Source organism: Leuciscus leuciscus, assembly GCF_965113295.1.
Source record: "Leuciscus leuciscus genome assembly, chromosome: 7".
NCBI lineage: Eukaryota > Metazoa > Chordata > Actinopteri > Cypriniformes > Leuciscidae > Leuciscus > Leuciscus leuciscus.
The window spans coordinates 19780234-19802756 of record NC_138731.1 but is presented as its reverse complement, the minus strand read 5'-3'; the positions used below and the strand labels follow the sequence as shown (position 1 = coordinate 19802756).

Sequence of the window (22523 nt, the reverse complement as noted above, 5' to 3'; positions counted from 1 at the left end):
AGTATTGCCATTAGGAACCTTCTGCAAGCTTTGGGATTTGAAAACGTCTGTTTTTAAATGTTAAAAGTAATTTTAAATAATACAAATTATAGACTACGTTTAACGCAGTTGGTGGAATTGGCAGACGTTCCCTTACGCATCGCGCGCTGTGGAAACGCGTCAAAGCATTCTCGGGTATAATTATGCAGCATTAATGCATGAATGATTTTGAACGAATATTTCATCATGTCGATATACAATGGTCACATAATGTTAAAACTAATCTTGCTATTGATCTCTTTGTTAGACTACCGACCCTATAGAACAAATGTCCGGCTAATATCGAACCTGAAACGAACTTTACCGCGCTCAACCAGCGGGAGTGCATTTCACGAATTAGTAATCGCTGGCGTTCCGCGGGGAGGGAGGAAAGTCTGCGTTAACCCGCGTAGATGCAGTTTATGCAGTGAAGACTGTAAAGAGTTTGATAACTTTATTACATTTCTGTGTATTTCCTACCTGTCAGGGCCCCCTAGATGTCATGGGCCCCTGGGCAAGTGACCAGTTGCCCTAATGGTTAATCCGGCCCTGGTTGTGGTAGCTGCAGCTCCGGTATATTTATTAGACTACAGCAAAGCTTAACCAAATCTCACAAAACAAAGACACATTACCTGCCATTAAGCAGATAAAATAAAGCATATTTGTCCCGCCGAATAGTAGGCTAAATGAGCAAATATGTAGAAACGTTTCAAAACAGTGTCTGTGGTCACAACTGAAAGCTCCCTCTGTTGGTGCAATTGCATGCTGTAAAACCATCATCAATCACTTGGGGGCGCTAACACATCACAAAAGATCGCCCTTGTCATATCAATACGCTGATATTATAAAGCCTACGTCGATATTTTTCAGCAAGTTGTATCTTTTTATTTCCTTGCTCATTTAACTAAATGAAAGTTGTAGCTTTCAACAACCCGAAAATCTCATCTCTAGTCTAATGCTCCATGATAGTGTTTGGCATGTTGACTTTTCACAGTTAATGTTTAATGTACTCCAATCTCCTTTAAAATTCTCCTCAATTCCCATAATCCCCTTCTGCCTAAGAGCAGCTTTTAATGCACATCGAGTTCGTTCATTAATGGAAACACTCGTTTTGATGCTAGTGTACATAATCCTGTCACCTTTCATTCCCATGGATGTTCTGAATTTTGTAGAAGACCTCCACTTCTGCTTAAACAGACAGTAGCCTACTACCTGTAGATAGCCTATAACAAAGGTAACCACTAGCCAAACATTTAAAGATAAATTCATTCGAAACTATTAACCATGACTGCATTTAATGGGTCTTAATTGTGAGAAATGCGCTCTTTCCTAATCTGCAAATGATCTCATTTATCAGTCAACTTTGTCACTTGAATTACTTTGCTTCTGTGCACAGCCCAATAATTCATCACACAGAGAAAACACTGGATAATTGACCTCAATTACTTTGTTGTCTTCCCATTAGAGGAATGACAACATCCAAACCACTTCTATTATTGAAATTGATTTTCTATTTGAGGTCGAGTCATTGTCATTCTTTGTTGGTAAACTTAGGCTGTCACACTATCATTAAAATGGCCATCAAACAGACTCGAAAATACCACAGAGTAGGCTATATATACAAGTTTCAGTAAAATCGAGTTGTTATTATATCCAGCTTGCCATCAGTGTTCTTATAGGCTCACCAGTGTTTGCTGAAACAGCATACAGTAACCTGTTTATGCAGGCTAGTTTGATAAATACGCCACGCAAGGCTGTAGATGCAGCTGTGCCCTGCTGATGAAGAAGGGTTATTCAAAGCCAGAATGGAATATTAGCTTACAACTTACTGAATACTGCACACTGCATAATATTTATTTTCTTTTTTTAAAAGAATAAGTAGGTATGCAACAATAATTGTTTAAATTGATGCTTATCCTTTATGCAAAATATTAAATGTTAATATGTAATAATAAATCAGAGTGCCTGGTCCAATGAGTCCTGTTTTCTTTTACATCATGTGACCATGTACATGTGCGCCGTTTACCAAGGGGAGTGATGACACCAGGATCCACTGTGGGACGATGACAAGCCGCTGGAGGGAGTGTGATGATCCGCAATGTTCTTCCCAGGTCTGGCTATTCACGTGGACGTCAGTTTGACACGTGCCACCTTCCTAAACATTGTTGCAGACCAGGTACACTCCTTCCTGACAGGTGTGTTCCCTGGGTGGAAGTGTCCTCTTCCGGCAGGATAAAGCCCCCTGCCACACTGCACACATCATCCAGGAATGATTTGAGGAACATGATGAAGAGTTCAAGGTGTTACCCTGGCCTCCAAATTCCCCAGATCTTTATCAAACTGAGGATGGGATGTGCTGGACCAAGAAGTTCGATCCACAGTGGCTCCACTTCACAACCTACAGCACTTGAAGGATCTGCTGATAATGTCTTGATGCCAGATCCCACAGGACAACTTCAGGGGTCTTGAAGAGCCCATGCCTCAGTGGGTCGGTGTTTTGGCAGCACATAGAGGACCAACAGAATATTAGGCATATGTTTACAACAAAATTTAAGATTATGTATTTGAATGGTCACAAACTGGTCACACTTTATATTAGGTGACCAAAACATTAGTGCAATGTACTTATTGTGTGCATGTTGTATTGCAAAACACAGTAACACTTTATTTTACAGTCCTGTTCCCCATGTACATAGTACTATGCAATTATTATAATAATCGCAAGAACTAGGTACTAACCCTGAACCTACCCCTAAACCTAACCTTAACCCATGTAGTTACCGCATATTACCCAGTACTTTATTAAGTCAAGTCAAGTTTATTTGTATAGCGCTTTTCACAATACAGATTGCATCAAAGCAGCTTCACAGTATTAAATTAAAATAATACAACAAAGTTTGTTTCAAGAGGAATTTATTGATTGATAAAATTAAATTAAATATCCCCAAAATATCCCCAACTGAGCAAGCCAAAGGCAACAGTGGCAAGGAACCGAAAAACTCCATCAAGTGACCTAATGGTGTCCTAAAACTCCATCAGGTGCCTTAATGGAGAAAAAAAAAACCTTGGGAGAACCCAGGCTCAGTCGGGGGCCAGTTCTCCTCTGGCATTGGATAGAGGCCGGATTGTAGTTTGAACTGTAGGATTATATGAATGCCTGGCTGAAGAGATGCGACTTTAATCTAGTTTTAAACTGGGAGAGCGAGTCTGAGCAACGAACAGTATCAGGAAGACTATTCCAGAGTTTTGGAGCCAAATGTGAAAATGCTCTCCCTCCTTTGGTGGTTCTGGATATCCTAGGTATGACCAAAAGCCTTGAATTTAGTGATCTCAAAGAGCGCGATGGATTATAGGGCGATAGAAGATCCGTTAAATAGACTGGAGCTAAGCCGTTTAGGGCTTTATAAGTCAGTAGCAATACCTTGTAATTAATACGGAACTTTATAGGTAACCAATGCAGTGATGATAAAATCGGTGTTATATGATCATATTTTCTTGATCTCGTAAGAACTCTAGCGGCGGCATTTTGGACTAACTGTAGCTTGTTTATTGAGGATGCAGGACAACCAGCTAATAAAGCATTACAGTAATCCAGTCTCGAGGTCATGAATGCATGAACTAACTTTTCTGCATCAGAAACTGATAGCATATTACGTAGCTTAGCAATGTTTCTAAGGTGGAAAAAGGCTGTTTTTGTAACATAAGAAATATGATTTTCAAAAGACAGGTTGCAATCGAGTATAACACCCAGGTCTTTTACTGTAGAGGATAAAGTAACAGGACATCCTATGATGTTAAAGTTGTATTGTGCGAGGTTTTGTGGGCGGTTTTTTGAACCGATAAGTATTACCTCTGTCTTGTCTGGATTTAATAAAAGAAAATTACGCGTCATCCAATCTTTTATATCTTTAACACACTCTGTCAATTTGGAAAATGTAGCGTTTTCATCCGGCCGTGATGAAATATATATTTGAGTGTCATCAGCATAACAATGGAAACTAATTCCATGTTTCCTTATAATATTTCCAAGTGGCATCATATATATTGAAAATAACAGGGGGCCTAATACAGATCCCTGCGGCACTCCATAGTTTACTGGAGTTATGATCGATTTTTCTCCATTTAAATAGACAAAATGGTAGCGGTCAGATAGGTATGATTTGAACCAGCTTAGTGCTTGTCCTTGAACACCAGTATAATTTTGTAGTCGATCTAAGAGTATTGTGTGATCTATAGTATCGAACGCAGCACTAAGATCAAGTAAAACTAGTATTGAGATACAGCCTTGGTCAGAAGCTAAAAGTAAATCATTTGTGATTTTAACGAGCGCAGTTTCAGTGCTATGATGCGGTCTGAATCCAGACTGAAACTTTTCATAGATATCATTTTGTTGCAAGAAAGAGCCCAGTTGAGCGGACACCACTTTTTCTAATATTTTAGACATAAATGGAAGATTTGAAATGGGTCTATAATTTGCTAGATTATTATGATTATTAGGTAAGTACATTGTAAGTAAACGTATTTGCACGTTCTGTAAAATAAAGTGCAACCACTTTTGCTGTTATTGAGGTGGGATACAGGTAAGGACGGTTAAGAATAGTTTTGGTGGTATGGGTAAGTTTAAGGGTTAAGGTGTTAGGGAAGGCTTACCAATGTAATTATAGATGTAATTAGAAATGATTTACAGCTGTAATTATATGCAGATTTTTTTTTTTTTAAATGTAAGTGCAATGTAAAAACATTTATGTACATAATAAGTGCATTGTATCAAATGGTTAATTTAAATGTTGGTAAGTTTAAAACACCTAAAGTAATATAAAGTGGGACCAACAAACTAATGAAATGTGATGCAAATTTGTCAGTCATACATAAATGAAAGATGTAAAAACAGGTAAGATTTACTAATACACTGAATATGATTTAAATACACAATTACCAGGTTTATATATTTATCATCAATAATTCCAAATTGTTGGGATCTCATACATTTTAAGTAACTGTACATGGTTTGTTCCACAACCATAATTTAACCATGTTCCTATTTGTTAACTGACCATATTTACCCTGATTCCAAGCAATTTGAACAAATGCATTTTGTAAAAAATAAAATATAATGTATTTAAATAAAATAAGATAAATGCAAATTTGTACAAATCTATGCCACAATTTTTTTGAATAGAGAAATCTTACCCGTTTCATTTATGTAACAAATTTATATGACACATATGCATCACATTTAGTTTAATAGTTTATGTTAAAACAAACTTAAATCTTAAATTTAGGCTTAAATATTTTTTGAATGCATGCAGCTTTGCCATGTGAAATCAGAACGTGCCAGGCACAAATCCATGATTGGAATGTGCCGTTTCCCATGTTTTCAGTCGATAACATGCAGAGGATCACAATGATGTTCTTCAAACACTATAGTGTAGGCGTGATGCCCAGTTGTGAGAATTTAAAACACAGCAGACTGGCTCAGTTCCATGCGGGAGAGACACAGATGCATATAAATACATTGGTTTAGATAATCCATATTGTGTTTTGTAGACATGTCCAGTGATCTCTCCATGTTGGCATCTGCTTAATTTGACTCGATTCTACTAAGTGGAAGGTAATTTTGCATAAGTGACTCATATTTTGCGTCACAACCCAACAGAACCAGCCTTATAGGTGACATTTTGTAACTTTTGTGTATTAGTTTCAGGATATTAAACTCCCTAAACTGGCCTTTCTTTGCACCGTTTATCTTGTTAACCATCATTAATATTATAGCTCCAGTTCAAAATGTGATGAACTTTGTCCATCTCGGACAATTTCTTGCATTTTCACAATAAGCACTTGTTTTATGCATGATTTAGTCAAACTGAAGGGAAGAAGCATGATTAAACTGCCACAGAAAACTACTCAGATGAAAGCACTTTCGGTCATTGCATTGCAGTCAATTATTGAGCCAATAAAACATCGTTCTCCAGCCTGAGAGAAACTCTCATCAAAATCCAATAAATATGTGTGCTTTTTCCCCCCATCTCCTGAAACTATAAAAATCTCAGTGGTGAATCAGACTTAGTCATTCTTTCATGTGACAACGATGGGGTGACATTTTACTACAGTGTAGTCTGCAGTTCCCGTCAAGTTTTGGCAGCAGACGCGGTAGTTCTATGAATAAAAATGTTCAACGCAATGATACATTGCTGAAAACATTTACAGCTTTTGCTAAAAGCTTGAAGGGAAATAGTAGAAGGATATAGTCTGTCAGTGTCACCACATGACCCCATTTTGAGTCATGAAGGACTTTATAAGCCTGTGAAGCATCCTTGTATCATTTGCTCTCTGTTTTGGTAGAGTACACTCTTAAAAATAATGGTATGTTGTATCATGAAGGAATTTGAACACTCTTGGAATCTTTCCTTTGCACAAAAAGGTTCTTATAGTGGAAAGTCTGTCTTTTCTTTTCTTTTTTTTCCTTTTTTCTTTTTGGATGATTAAAAATGGTATTTTAAGAAATGTCCACTGAAACTGAAAGGTTCTTTCACAGAATGGTTCTTCTGGCATCACTGCGAAAACCCGCAGGGCTAAAGGCGCACTGGGGTCAAAGGCGCATTTGACTTTATTCTCTTTTAAACCACTAGATGGCACACAATTCAGCCCAGCAGGGATAGTGAATGTTTTTAATACATATATATATATATATTTTTTTTTTTTTTTTTTAAGGTGGTAACCGAACTGATGGGCCCCATTGACTTCTATAGTATTTTTCCCCACTATGGAAGTCAGTGGCTGACTGGTTACCAACATTTTTCAAAATATCTTCTTTTGTGTTCAGCAGAAGAAAGAAACTCATACAGGTTCGGAACAACTTGAGGGTGAGTAAATGATGACACAATTTTCAGTTTGGGGTGAACTATCGCTTTAACAACTGGTTTAAAGGTGATCTAAGTAACTTTTTTAACTGAATAGCTTTGGAGTCATTGGAATGGTTATATTACTTATTTCGGGTTGAATGGTGGTCGTTTCGCACCCCCCTGGTGCCCGTGAGCGGAAAATACGCACTTGCAACTTTGAGCCGGCGGGCCGCCGGCCGCTGCGTCAGGAAGTCTCGTGTGATATCAGGTCTCGCGATGTAAACAATTGCTTTACGGCCAAAAGAAATCTGCTAAAATGCTGTCATTATTGCGCTCCCTCACGCTGTCCGAACCCGAATGAAGAAGACGTTTTAAAGAATGTCCCATCTGCTTTGATGTCGTTGATCTATAGCCTCTGGTGTCTGAGAATCACCAACGAGTTTTTACGACAGTGTTGTCAAATATCTATTCCGAAGCTGTGGGGGGAGCTCTAGAGAGAAACCTGCGAGCAAAAAGCGAGAATACAGCGAAGAAGTCCCGAAGCTACTGAGTGCTGCTTTAAATGATGAATGTGATCATTTGTCCTTGGCCATTTCGGACAGCAACTCAACGTTGATTCTGGGCTAATGATCTCATATTTTATGTTTTTTTTAAATGTTGTAGATTTAGTAGCAAATGAGAATCGATAAAATTACTGACTATATTTTGAGACAAAGGTCTTGTTAATAATTTTCAGTTTTGTTCAAGGAAATTAAAGCAACAGTTTTTCAATAACGGAAGAATATGAAAAAGTATGGTATTTGGGGTAAAAGGCGCCCCTGCTGTTGGGGCTAAAGGCACAATTATTAACATGTTAATTATTAACATGATAATAAACAGCTGGCTGACTTTTCCATTTGCTGACAGGACATGGTTAGATTCACATGGTAAATATAATTTATTAAGTTGGGTGTCCACCTTAATATATGGGGCACCTTAATCACCATATTTATAATGAAACCATCATATTTAAAAAGATCATATTAATCATATCATATAATAAAATGTAATATTTATTTGTTACTACTGTAAAGCTATATTAAATTATTATGGGATCTCATTTAATGTTTTCAGAATCTTTACTTTTTTAAAATAATGTAGTGTATTTAATAATGTCTGTATTTAAAAAAATAAAAAAAATAATTAATGACAGTATTTATTGGAGAAGAAATAATAATTTTATTTAAATAAATCTAAAATAGTACAAACTTTGCTAAAGTGATCGTTTTGAACAAGTTTATAAATAAATAAATAAATAAATGTATAGCCTTGACTAAGATTTTTAAACAAACAAACCACTTTTATGATTTATTTTCACACAAAATCTGTTGCTCCATCAATGTTCAGTAAACATTTTTTTTTTTTTTCTGCAATCATACACAATGGGATTGAAAAGCAAATTTTTCTTAAGGTGTGCCTTTAGCCCTGTTGTATAGGCTCTCATATGAAATCTTATCTAATGTTCAACCATACAGCAAGCAGCAGTAGGCTACCATATTTTTGTAAATTATTATTATATATATTTTTTTTTTTTCAGGTGCAAGAAAATGGAAATATCAAATTGAAAATCCCAAAATGTAAAATAACTATAAAATATTTGTGGACCCTTTGTGGATTATATTCCCTTTTTTCCCCTACTTTTTAAAAGTTCAAATAATGTAAGTCATACCATAGACAGTCTAAACCTTCAACTACATTACGGATCATTTATTTTTTTATTGTAAAATATAATTGTACTAGTAGGCACATGCATCTTTCACTTTCATTTATTACAATGTAGCCTATTATATGAGGGCACTGCTCTCATTCATGTATTAACTTCCACATGCTTGTAAACTTTACCATACTTCATCAGTATTTAATATACTGTAAATGTTTCAATAATATTTGAGCAGCCCCTCCATTATCATCAGCACCCCCAGAGCTCTCGCGCCTCCCTCCTCGCGCGCGCTGTGCCATGGCAGCGGTGACGTCACCCGTGCATTGACTCGCGCTGCTGGCTGAGAGAGCTAGAGGTTGAACACAGACCGAGGGTTAGAGAGAGAGAGAGAGAGAGAGAGAGAGAGAGAGAGAGAGAGCAGCAGCCTGGGCCCACGGACAAAAACTCACCGAAACGGATTTACATTCTCCACGCATCGTCTTACCAACCCAAGTCTGGAAAGAGAGCGTGTTTTTTCTGCGTGTCCTAAAGCCCGATCTATCAGGAGTTACTGCAAGGTAAGAAAAAGAACACACTAACATGTCAACTAGAGTAATAAAGGCTCGCTTAAAGTTGCCTTGGTGTGCTTTCCTAGCAAAAACTGTGTTCAGTAACGCGTCTACATGAATATTGCTTCTATATCGAGGATCGGTGTATATGTTACAATTCAAAATGAGAAAGAAACAGGAGCACTTTGAGTGATTGTCTCTCTCGCGCTCGTCTTTTGTCTCTACCAGCTCTGTTGCCACAATAGAGATCCCAACCGCCTCCTTAAAGTTGCTGGATTTGACACATCCGTGTAACAGAGAGTCATCTGTTGATTGATAGTAGCCTACAGTTTAAATGCCGCTTTTGGTTTGTTTTTGTTTTGAGAGATCATATTAGAGAAAGAATGAAATGATGGCTGCTGAGAATGTCCATTGTCATTTTCTACATGTTGTTAGCTCGCGCCATGGAGTCATTCCACACTGTAAAACAACAGCTTTCCCTGACATATATCCAGTGCCTTAAGGGATAATTATCTTTGTTTATTGTTTAAATATAAATGTAATTCACTGAGGTGAGAGCGCTTTGAATGAATTAGCATGGCAAGAAGTGCACATTAGGCTACTTCTCTGGAAGTGAATGAAACTTGGACCTTGATGTGAAGTGTGATTGTTTTCAATGGTATTTAAAGGGTTATTCACCCAAAAATGAAAATTCTGTCATTAATTACTCACCCTCATGTCGTTTCAACCCCGTGAGACTTTCATCGTTCTTTTTCGGAACACAAATGAAGATCTTTGTGGTGAAATCTGAGAGCTTTCTGTCCCTCCATACAGCTACGCAACTACCACTTTGACGATTGAAAAAGTTCATAAAGAGATCGTAAAACTAATCCATAGGCTATGTATTGAGCGGTTTAGTCCAAATTGTCTGAAGAGACGCAATCGCTTTATAACGATGAACACATTTAATTTAGGCTTTTATTCACAAACATTCATCAACTTACACATCAGTGGTAAACGGAAGCTCAAGCATGTTCGCTTGATGTGCGAGAACCAGTGAGGTTCATTCTCATGTTACGCAGCACGTTTGAACTTCAGCAAGAACCAATGAGGTTAATTCTCGTGGTACGCAGCACGTTTGAGCTTCAGCAAGAACCAATGAGGTTCATTCTTGTGCGTCAAGCAGGTTCGGTTGAGCTTCTATGTTCGCTGATCAGTGTTAATATGTGAATAAAAGCCTAAATTAAATCTGTTCGTCATATAAATTGATCAAGTCTGTTCAGAAAATTTGGATGACTCTTCGTGACTTTTCCCCCTAATCTTATGAGAACTGTAAACAAAAATAAAACTTAGTGGCATGCTTTAAAACATCCTCAATATAAAATTTGACCTTGTTTCATGTTTTTCTCTTTTTTTATTGAAATTGTATGTTTCAATAAACAATGTTACTCACATTCTACTTTGTGATATAGCAGAGGGTTAAAGTTCAGTGAAATCTGCCTATTGGGTTTTGATGAAGTATATGAAGCGGATCCTTAAGTAGGCTACAGCAAAATACACAGTCTCAACAGAGGACATCGCTTGTTAAAAAAAACTATAATGGCAAATGAAAATGCTTAAATAGTTGATTTTACGACACAGTTAAGGGTCATTTGAGAAGTTGGGCCCCCAAATGAAATATTTAGTTAATTTAATACACTGTCTGATTGCTGGAGTTTGTTTAAAAATAGTTTCTTTCATGCACAAAGTAAACATGAAGCATCATGTGATTTAGAGTTGTTGTGGATTTTCTACATTTATGGTCAGGTTCTTGACACTGTATTCCTTTCCATCTCCCTTTCACAGACTCTCGCTACTCGCATACTTACCAGCATTATGATAATTTAATTTTACACCAGTCAGGATTTCTCCTGCCCGGCTTACTGAGTAAGTGGCTCAAATACTGGGCTACTTTGAAGACAATAATCCTATTTTTATAGTTTCTCAAGAAACATCCTTAGAGGATTGAAAAAGCTTACATGCTTATACTTTCTACACAGCGCTGGTACTTGTGCTAATATATTCCCATCACAATCACAAAATTCCAAAACCGTATGCGTTTTAACATAATGTTGTATTTCTTGTCTGAGTAACTGAGTATCGATTTGAATGCATAATATGGAGATTTTCAGTTTCGACCGGTTCAAAGTTTCGCTCTGATCACACCCACTACTGACGTTTCTTTCACGAGTCGTGATTTGTTGTGTGTTGCCTTGCAGTGACAGGTATGTGGAATCTAAGGCATGACGACTGAACACGGTAGCAACTCTGGTTGCATTTTCTATTACAAAACTCATGTAAGTGTCACGTTGTGTCTGTCATTGCGCAATGAAAGACAACATAATTGAGCTTACGTAATGCATCAGGCACATTCTGCCATAAACTGGGTCCCAAAGGTAAGGAAAACCCCAAAGTGTTAGGACATTTTTGGAACTGTAATTTTCAGGAATGGAAAAATGATTGACATTTATAGATATTTCTAGAGATAGGCTACACTGTAAAAAATTATATGATTAATATGATATGACAACATGTTTTTACATCGCTTTAACTCATCAAAATAAGTTAAACAATTTTCAACTGTTTTTTTCATAAGTTCTGTAAGATTCAACTAATTTTTTAAAGTCAGTTTAATGTAATTTAGGTTGAAATGACTTAAACATCCAAGTTGATTGTACTTAATTTAAGGCAGCAATTTTTTTTTTTTTTTTACAATGTAAAAATTGTTAATTAAATGATTTTTAACCATTTAGTATTTACTAAACAAATGTAAAAAGCTTACAAAATCATTGCTTGTATAGCTTAGGAACTTTTCAATTTAAAAATACAATATAATACTGTCATCACAGTGTTCTCCTTTTATCTATGTGACCAAAGGAGGGAATTTGAATAGTATTTTTAGTACTGAAATGGTCTAAAAATATCCCAAGCACTTTTTTTTTCTTTTTTTTTACTGATCTCATTTACAAATGTGCTGTTTTCTGGACCGAGGCTCTGGAATGTGCTGTGCACAGGGTACTCTCTCAGTACCAGCCACCAGTCTCCAAACAAAAGACTGTTTAGTCAAAGCGTTTCCCTCCATCTGAGCTTTGCCATTTATTTAGTACATGGGCATAGCTTTTCGGTGTAAGTTCATATGTCCACCGTCCCCGAATTATGGAGCGCACCATCATTTCTGCTGTTTTTTTGTGCATGTTATTAAGTTACAGTCTGTAAAGGCAAGATATCTATTAGTGCTGTCAGCCCTTGTTCACAAAGGATGTACTTGTGATTTACAAATGAATCAGTCAATTAGAGACAAGCTTGGTTTTGCAGTTCCAGACATGATTTGTTTGAAATTATAGTTTGTGCTTGTTGGTAATTGCGTCCGGCATAGAAATCTTGCAAGGCAAGTGTTTTCTGCGTCTCTCAGCTGGCTTACGCCAACGTCTCCGCAACTGGCTCCCTCAGAACTTTGACCTAAATGTACTTTAACTTTTCTATAAAAGGCTGTAATTATAGTGTTTATGGATTTGGCAGAGTCTTGCAAGTATTCAGCGTGGCCGCAGATAGTTTGTGGTTTAGTATTTTGTAAATGTATTGATTTATCACATACTGGTGGTTAAGGCTACCCGTTTTCCCTTGCTGGGTGGATGTCCGCTAAAATGTTGTCAGTTTATATAGTAAATGTTCATGGCACACATTTTTTTGTGAAATTGTGACCCTGTTTAAACCCTCTATCTAAAGCTGTTGAATGGATCTGGATGGTATGAATAAAAATCCCACTTGTCATCGTCTCCATAAATTTAGATTGTGGAAATCGTGTTGGGAGGGAAAGGCTCGCATCTGCAACATCACGTCACAGCAGAGTTTGTGGTTTGGAGCTGGAAATTGCTTTTTTTGTGACGTGCCGTTCTACAGCAAATTTTTATCTTTCCCAAAATAAGAGCCTTCATAAAAGAGAGAGAAGGCCCAGATTGCAAGCTCCGGAGACAGACGTACCGTCTAATAAAACGCACAGATGAAGGTTAAAGGTCAGGCTGGGGTTTTGTTATTTTTACCATAATCATTTGTAATCTCAAGCAGGCATTATGCATGCAGCTGATTTAGCAATGATGGAACTGAATTGGTCGGCTTGCCTCTGGTATGAAAGAGGATTTAGGCTATCCTGCGCATCACAAGCGCTCCTACAATGTGTCATTCCTCTGCTTGAATGGGATTGAAAGGCTGTATTATATTTTTGCTTTCTTTAGCACTGGTTTTTATAGGTCATATGTGTAGGCTAAAGAGATTTGACTGTGAAAACGATCATCCACCGCTATTCCAGACTGTTCCTCTAAATCTGCACAAAAAAAAACCCTCCCTTTTTTCCACATGGAATATTCAGTGCATGCAAAGCCACTATGAAAGATGACAGTTGGTGAAGATCTCATCTAGGGATGAATTTTCAACAATCTCACAGGTAAACATAAATATTTTACGAGGTGGCGATTCCATATGAATTTGTACTTTGAAAACCGTACAAAAACATTTGATTTTTAGGAAAAGAGCATGAAGGTCCACCCCTAAACATAACCGTCACTGAGTCATAGGCGAATCGTATTAATAAGATTGTACAAATTCATACGAATTAGCCACCAATGCGGCAAAACGTAAAATAGTTACGAATTGCCATTAGATTGTGTTGGGTGATTTTAGAGCATTTAAACTGTGTTTGTTCGCATGTAAGATTTTAAATTTGACAAGTCTCAACAAAAGACAAATGTGATTGCTCAGGATCTTCAGGCATTTTGCACAAAAGCCTAATTTAGCTTTGTTTTCCATGCAGACTTTGTTTGTGTCGGTTGCAATCTGGGTGTTCAGTGCTGTTGCGGTGGCATCCAATTAGAAAGGGCAATTTATTTAACGAGGGCATTGTTTGGTTAATTGTGTTTTCATTAAGGGATTGAGGTTTGTTGACCATGGGGAACGTTCTTATGCGAGTAACTATTAGCAGTTAAGGAGATTTTTACTGAGGAGCTGTACATTGTGTGAAAACTCACTGGAAAATTGAACTAGACTTTGTCCTTTGGCTGAACCTTTTCCTTTCACATGCTTTCCAGGGACTATCTCAGACTTGTATAGCGGCATAGAGCATCTTTCTCTTTATGGCTTTGTTCTGTCTTTGCTGGATTGCAGTCCTGGCTGCTTCTTCCATCTATCCTCTTATCACTCTTTTTTTCTGTCAGACCTCCTGTAGACAGAATTATGACTTCCCAGTTGGGGTGTAACGATACCCTCATGTCACGATTCGATACATATCACGATAGTGATCTCACGATACGATATTATTACAATACTCCAAGACATATGATAAAAGGTTAACAAAAAATTTACTGTTGATTAAAATGCTAAATTTGGTATTACATTGTGGATGTAAGATATACGAAGTATAGATCGTAGTTGATCTGTGATCCGGACGGACTGGCACTAGGGTTTGAAACACACATGATTTACGGATTAATTGCGAAGTTTATCATTTGGAAGCAATTTTAAAACATTTGAGCTCAAGAAGACGCGAAAGAGAACTCAATTTGGTACTCGCATCTTGTTTTCTGTGCACACACATAGAGCCACAAACACCGAATTCCGTTCTCTTCTGTGGTATATTTTTCCCTAAACCTTTTCCCTAAAAATAACAAAATACAAAGAGAAAATCTCTTATGTAGCTGTAACAGAGATACATTTTATTAATATTTATTTTTATTATACTGTATATTTCATTATACAGTGAAGACTATGCAGTGTTATTTTACATCTGATCAATTTCTGTTTCTAAATACTGTTAGACTTCCCTGAAAAACATAAAGCACTGTTTTATTTCATTTGTATCTTTGTTCTATTGTATTTATGCCTTTGTAATTGGTTTATTATTTTCTATGCAGCCCTAGTTTTAATGTTTATTAATTCATTAATATTAAGAAGTGTTTTTGCCAAGTTGCACCACGTGACATTAGAGCCTGAATTAACCTAGCCATAACCTTTGATAGTTTAAGTGATTATTATATTTTAAATAACTTACCTCGACACACAGTCAAGGTCTGTGATATCATTTCTCGTGGTTGCGCCACATGACTTTGATTGAAAAGTTTTTTAAATATTTGTAGTATTTTTTACAAAAATGCTTCATTGCTTACTTTTACTTCGAGAAATAATAATAAAGTATAATGCCAAACTACTTAATTACTACTTTTGTTTATGAGGATGTTTTCTTTGTGATATCACGACAGTTGAATAACCCTGACATATTTGATATTATATCTCAAAAAAGAATTAAACAAAATGTTATTTCAGAAATTAAAAACATACAAATCATTGAATAGGTATATTCAAATAATTGTAGTAATTAATTAATACGATTAATAAAAAAAAAGTATTTACAAAATCAGCATCATATCAATGACACAGTTTTGTTACCTGCAAGATTGATTAACTTCTCGGCCAACCTGGTTAGATCCTGCGATCTTTGTAAGGGCTTTCCAGTAGGTCGGCAGTCTGTGGGCATAGAGATGCTTTATCATGTCACTCCATCAGCTGCTCCAGCAAGGTGATTGTGTTTTCTTGTAGCAGATATCAGACCTATCTCCCTTATGAAAGGTTCTGTCATCTGTCTGTGTAATACAAATGCTCTCTCTCTTACGCACACGCATCTTCTTAAAAAGAGCACAGATGCATCCCTTCTGAACATGATCAGACACAACAGATTCAGCACTTCTCTTTAGCACCCTATTGCCATGAACACTGAACTGATCATTAATTCATTTTCCAGTCATAAACACCCTGTGAAGGGCTTCTTGGGCTGCAATTAAGGGTCACCTGCTCTTAACTGCATGGCTGGTTTTGAATTTCCTCAGTGAAATGGCCATTCTGGACTAGACAGGGCAGGAGTGTGAAATTCAACACCGCCTCTAAGTGCTTCATTGCAGCTCGGAATGAGCAGCAGATTTGGGCCCTGCTTGCCCCTCTCCCCTGCTGATTCAGAGCCTTCTCCAGCCCTCCCCCTCGCTCAGACAGGACAGAGCAGAACGCAGGCTCAGGTGTAGCTAGAAGTCACGGGAATTGAAGAAGATGGCTCTTGGGTAACAGCATGTATTTAAAAGTATAGTTTACACAAACATGAAAATTCTATCATCATTCGAGGCCTTGAGACGAAGAACCATATAAGTCCATATTTTAAAATTTTGAATAATATTTTTTTTTTTTTTTTTGACTGTGAACATTATATTATATATTTTTATGTTACTTGAAGATAGACAACAAAAGCTTCCCAATTCTAATGAGATAAGATTTTTCAGTGTCAATCTTAAAAAAATAAAGTTAGAGTAATTTACATTTATGGAATGTGGAAGAACGATACATGTCCAGTTAATGTGGAATAACAGTATAAGTCCAATTCATCATATCACTTTAAACCACTGGAGATCTGATGCCTTTATCTTAGTTGTAATACTGTAACTCTCCTTTTTTTGCCGAGGTTTTGCCTATTAATGTCCGCAGCGGACATGAAAGCAACCGGTGTTTCCATTTTTCGTTAGTGGACATAAACTGTTTTTCCGCGTGAGACTATTTTAAAGTTTTAAAGTTTAAATACAGAGTATTGGTCACGCGAGTTTCTGCTTGAATTCCTTTGCAGGATGTCAGAATAGCCTCCCAGAGCTGCTGTTTTGATGCGAACTGTCTCCCACCCTCATAGATCTTTTGCTTAAGGATGCTCCAAAGGTTCTCAGTAGGGTTGAGGTCAGAGGAGGATGGGGGCTGGGCCACACCATGAGTTTCTCTCCTTTTATGCCCATAGCAGCCAATGACACAGAGGTATTCTTTGCAGCATGAGATGGTGGATTGTCATGCATGAAGTTGATTTTGCTACGGAAGGCACGGTTCTTCTTTTTGTACCATGGAAGAAAGTGATCAGTCAGAAACTCTATATACTTTACTATACTCTATATACCAAGGTCATTTTCACACCTTCAGGGACCCTAAAGGGGCCTACCAGCTCTCTCCTCCGCCACCTCCTTGCTGACGTTGCAGCCTTATTGGGACATGGTGGCCATCCACCAACCATCCACTATACACCATCCATCTGGACCATCCAGGGTTGCAAGGGACTCATCAGTAAACAAGACTGTTTGAAAATTTGTCTAATTTCTGGGCCCACTGCAACCGTTTCTGCTTGTGAGCATTGGTCAGGGGTGGCCAAATAGTAGGTTTATGCACAACTGCAAGTCCCTGGAGGATCCTACACCTTTGAGGTTCGCAGGACTCCAGAGGCACCAGCAACTTCAAATACCTGTTTGCTGCTTTAATGGCATCTTAGCAGCTGCTCTCTTAATCCTATGAATTTGTCTGGCAGTAACCTTCCTCATTATGCCTTTATCTGCACGAACCCGTCTGTGCTCTGAATCAGCCACAAATCTCTTCACAGTACGATGATCACGCTTACGTTTTCGTGAAATATCTAATGTTTTCATACCTTGTCCAAGGCATTGCACTATTTGACGCATTTCCTCAGCAGAGAGATCCTTTTTCTTTCCCATATTGCTTGAAACCTGTGGCCTGCTTAATAATGTGGAACATCCTTCTTAAGTAGTTTTCCTTTAATTGGGTTCACCTGGCAAACTAATTATCTCAAGTGTCTGAGATTGATTTCAGTGATCCAAAGAGCCCGGAGACACAATACCATCCATGAGTTTGATTAAAAAAACTAAATATTGAATGTTTATGACACTTAATTCCAATTTGCATAATAATTTGGAACGCGGTGTAAATGTGCTGACCAATGCCAGATGTTGGAGACAGTGAGGTTAATTGTCTGTGAGTAGGTGACCAGACGCTGTGTGTGGATATCTGGGACTGCTTCAGTGCTCCACAGCCCAAGGCCTGACCATTCACTGTCAGCCTCTCAGAGAAAGGTAATGACAACAGATTTGTGCTGTCAACCACATAGAAGAGGAGACAGGAGATTGAGCTAGAGGGAGGGTGAGAGATAGAAGGAAAGGAGGAAGAAAGAGAGAGGAAGAACAGAGGAGTTCACATGAGAAATTCACTACCAAAACAAAGATGCTATGTACCAGTGGGAAGTTGAGCGTTCACTGTCAAGTCTGATTCTGTTTGTGCAGTGTTTGCTGCTTTGTTTTGTCAGAGGGTTTGTTTGGAGCAGCGTTGGTGGCTGTTGCTCCACTTAATTTAATTAACTTGGTTTTCTGCTTGTTTGAGTCTAGTTGTGTCTAAGTGTTCGGCATCTCTAAATAAACAGTTGTGCTTTTCACTGTGTTTGTTGCTGAGGTCCATGACCCGATGTGAGATCCACCAATCAGTGAGTTTCCCGAATCTCAATCAAATGTTTGATTGGTTCAAATGAATGGATCTCACTAATTAATCTCACGTTTTTCCTTGGATGCTCGGCCGATGAGCGACTATGACATGATCCATCAGAAATCATTCTAGCATGCTGATTTTCTGCAAACATTTCTTATTATCAGTGTTGAAAAGAGTTGTGCTGCTTAATATTTTTGGGTTTTGGTTTAAATATAAAGTTCAAAAGAAAAGCATTTGCTTTTGTAACATTATGCCTTTACTGTTACTTTTGATTAATTTAATGCATCCTTACTGAATAAAAGTATTAATTTCTTAAAGAAAATCTTACTGACCACAAATTTTCTCATTTTCTTTTTTTGGTCAAACATTTTAAAACATGTAAAATGCCACATTGAACTTCCATGAACCTTTCTGAGTGATGACAAATCTTTAAAACAGACAGTGTATTAATTCCGTGAAATGGAAATGGCACTTTCATGCTCGTAAATTATGAGAGAAGGAGCAGGTATGGAACTGGCCCATCCACTCATGTTTTAGAAAAGGCATTATCAATAATGACCAAATAAAAAGCTTGTATTGTTAGTAAAATAATGAATACATCATTAATATCTAATATCTTGCTCTATACACACTCATAAACACACTCATGCATATTAAGAAAGCCGTAGCAAACATTGTGAGGATAACTGAATCCCTTCTCGGAAGGCAGAGCACATACACCATAATGTGAATTTGATACCCGGAGTCTTTCCTTATCTCCCCTTTTCTCTCAGTTCAGGGAACGGATGTAGAGTAGGACATGTTAAGCTGTGTTTACATCAAGAGTTACGTGATCCTACGTATTCTCCATCTCCGGACCTGTTCTCTCTCATAAGTGAACTTTGAACATGGGTGAGGTTTCTGTGAAATTTCTTTTGTAAGACAGTACAGCTTGAACTCTTACCCAATTTCTTAGAAACTGTGATGGGGCCTGATAGACAATCCTATTATCTCTTCTTTTATCTTACTTTCTCTCTTCTTTTCCCCCTCAGGGTTTTTTTTTTTCTCTCTCCACAGTTCCCCCCTTTTACCATACCTCTATTTCTTCTCTGAGTCTGTCATAATCTTTTAGGTTCACTCATGGTTGGAGACGGTGCTTTTTAAACCTTAACATTGTGACTCCAACAGTAGAATAGATGTACTTTTTCAACTTTTTAGATTATTTTCAATGCCTCTGATCCTCTATTTAGTTTAGTTGACTGCTCAGGCTTTAACTATTGGCATGAAGTCCAGTCCACTTTGCAGCTTATTCTGCAAAATCCCCAAGTTTGACTCAAACCACAGTTGCCTTTGACTTCATACTCTTAATGGGGCAGGGAAATCTGCACTGTTAAAAATGATCATAATTGTAATGTTAAAAGACTTTAAAAATGCTACAGTAAAAACCTATTAATTGGTAAACATTAAGTTTCCTTACTTTATACAGTGAACAACTATAATGAATCTAACAGGACATTTCAAGTAAGTTTAAAAGACGCTTTACTGTAAACATTGGAAATGAAAATCTTCGTCTCAAAATTTCCAGTGAAAAGCCTTAAACTCCAGAATTTAAATAAATAATAAAGCCCAGAATTCCCTGTGTGACACTTCACATTTTATGTTTTTCTTTTCATTTAAATAACTGCTTCATCTTAGTATTTTTCTTAACACTTATTTACATTAGGTGTTTATGTTACATCTTATGTTATTAAATGAATGTTTATTGCATTATATGAAAATTTTTTCCGATACGATAATTCTTTATATTTGAAAGCCGATAACCGATATATTGGCCGATTAATCTAAGTCCAAATTTTTATATACGTTTTGAGAGCCTGATTAGAAGAACACGTCTCATTATTAAAAGCCACATCCCAAGCACACAGTTATAATGTTCTTATTATAATTTTATGTAGCCTATATGACAGACTTAACTGTATTCATATTTCAAGCAATTCAAATAATGCGCATCTGAAGTGTCAGCTGAAGAAAATAATCCATTATTTATCAGCTTTAATATATCGGGCAAATTTTCTTATCGGGCCGATAACAATATGGTGGCTGATTTATCGTGCATCTTTAATGTGTTGCCATGACTGTTAAATACATGAATGTATTTGTGTGCATCTTCTACATTGTTGAAAAGCTACTTAAACTTTGATTCATCGTGTGGCTTTCTCGTTACCACCTGTTTTTATTGTGGTTGTCAGTATATTATATAGGCCTATATAAATTCACTTTAATTTAAGTTCAATTTGTAAAACCTAAATTGCTACATCCACAGGTGCCTTTTTTACCGTACATTTCAGAGATTTTTCAAATGAACTCTGAATATTATTGATGGACTGTGTGCGGGTCTGTAAGAATGTCTGGTGATTATCTGTGTCTGATCTAAGTTAAACTGTTAAGACTGTTCTTCTTTGTCTATGTCCCAGTGGTGGATCCCATCAGCCCAACGCTTTTTGAAAGTACCCCTGCATTGTGTCCACTGGCCTTGCTCTGGTTGTGCCGCAGTGTGAATTGCATGTTGGCTGAGTGTGCAAAACGCTCCTCCTTTATTCACGAAGGGGAGAGATAGTCCCAAAGAGAAAGAGAACACACACGCTTTCCCTCTCTCGGCCCTCTTTGGTGGAAGCACGTGAAAGTATTTGCTGATGAAGCTATGGTGTGTGTTTGTTGGACGGATGCCACGGGTGCTTGGGCCATTGACTCTAGGCATGGGTCAGCTGACTAGCCGTCGTCCATCAACCGGTGTCTTTTAGTTTTAGCATGGTATAAAAACTCTGAAAGCCATCAAAGGATCACTTTTTGTAACCGATTCACTGAAATAAAACTGTTTCAATTGATATCATAGAGAGGATCCCTGCAGAGTGCAGACCCTATTGAAGTCTCTTAAAACATCAGGTCATTTGACAGCTATATGATTTCAGGTTGTTAAGTGTCATGTGGTGCAACTTCTAAAAATGTAATACATGTAAGAATAAATCATTCATAAATACTTTTTACCTGGAAAATTATACAATACCATTCAAAAGTTTGTGGTTCGTAAATAAATTAGTACATTTATTCAGCAGGGACAAATGAAGTTAAAGTGATATGAAGACTTTTTTTTATGATTTCAAGATGAATCGATGAATGTCAATCGATGAACTATTCACACATTTTTCTGTAATTAATCGTGAATAATCGCACCTAACATTAAAGTTGTAATTTCACATTTAATCTCAAAATGAATGTAGAAACAACATAAAGACATTAGCATATTTTAAATATTTGTTTAATGGCATCTTTTTATGAAAGAAGGCATCTCCGATATCAATACTGCTACTGATGTCTCTATGAAATATGATTTTTCTCAATTTTAGCCATTAATTATGGCCATTCAGCATTACAGTATAATTTAAAGCTATTCATTTTAACATCTATATTAGGCTTTAAAAATAAATAACTAATTTAAGTGTGCATAAAAACAATCTTCACATAAACCCATTATAATAAATGCCACATTTACATGCCCTTCAATATATCAGGGCTCAAATTTTTTTTTAATTGGCCCAGTCAGACCGGTTTGGATTTTTACTTGCCCTGTCAAAATGCACAAAAAGTTATTGTTCTCATTGTTTTTGCTCCATGTAACCTTGTAAACAGTGCTTTAAGATTTGAGGCAGGTCTAACATGATATACAGACATTTTATAAAGTTATCAAACACTTATAAATTATAAATTAAATTTAGATTTCTTATTAAAGCTACAACAGTTATTCAGTCTAGAACAGTGAGTGATTTTTCACTTTTGTTTGTTCTTTGATTATCCTTAATGACAAACCTGCCACACATGACCATGTCAGAGCATCATAGCATCTGATACACATTAACTCTAAATGACGTACATTTAAGACTTCATTTAATTCATTTAACTGTGCTTGCGATGATACTCAACAAAACGGGCATTGTGGCATAATTTTTAGTTTTGTCCGTTAAAGCGCTGTCTGAAGCAGCTTTCTGTGTGCGTGAGTCGCATGCGAGTCAGTACAGCACTGAGTTCTCT

General features: G+C 37.0%; 1 protein-coding gene across 2 annotated transcripts in view; it reads left to right on the top strand.

The window, feature by feature from the left end:
• Window positions 1–8901: 8901 nt before the first annotated feature.
• The window catches only part of nck2a (NCK adaptor protein 2a), a 63403-nt gene continuing 49781 nt past the window's right edge, over window positions 8902–22523 (top strand). Inside the window, exon 1 of one of the 2 annotated variants that reach the window (XM_082174845.1) lies at window positions 8902–9116. The gene's annotated coding sequence lies outside the window, so the exon portion shown is untranslated. The remainder of the gene's footprint in view (window positions 9117–22523) is intronic. The other variant, XM_082174844.1, reaches the window with a different exon arrangement.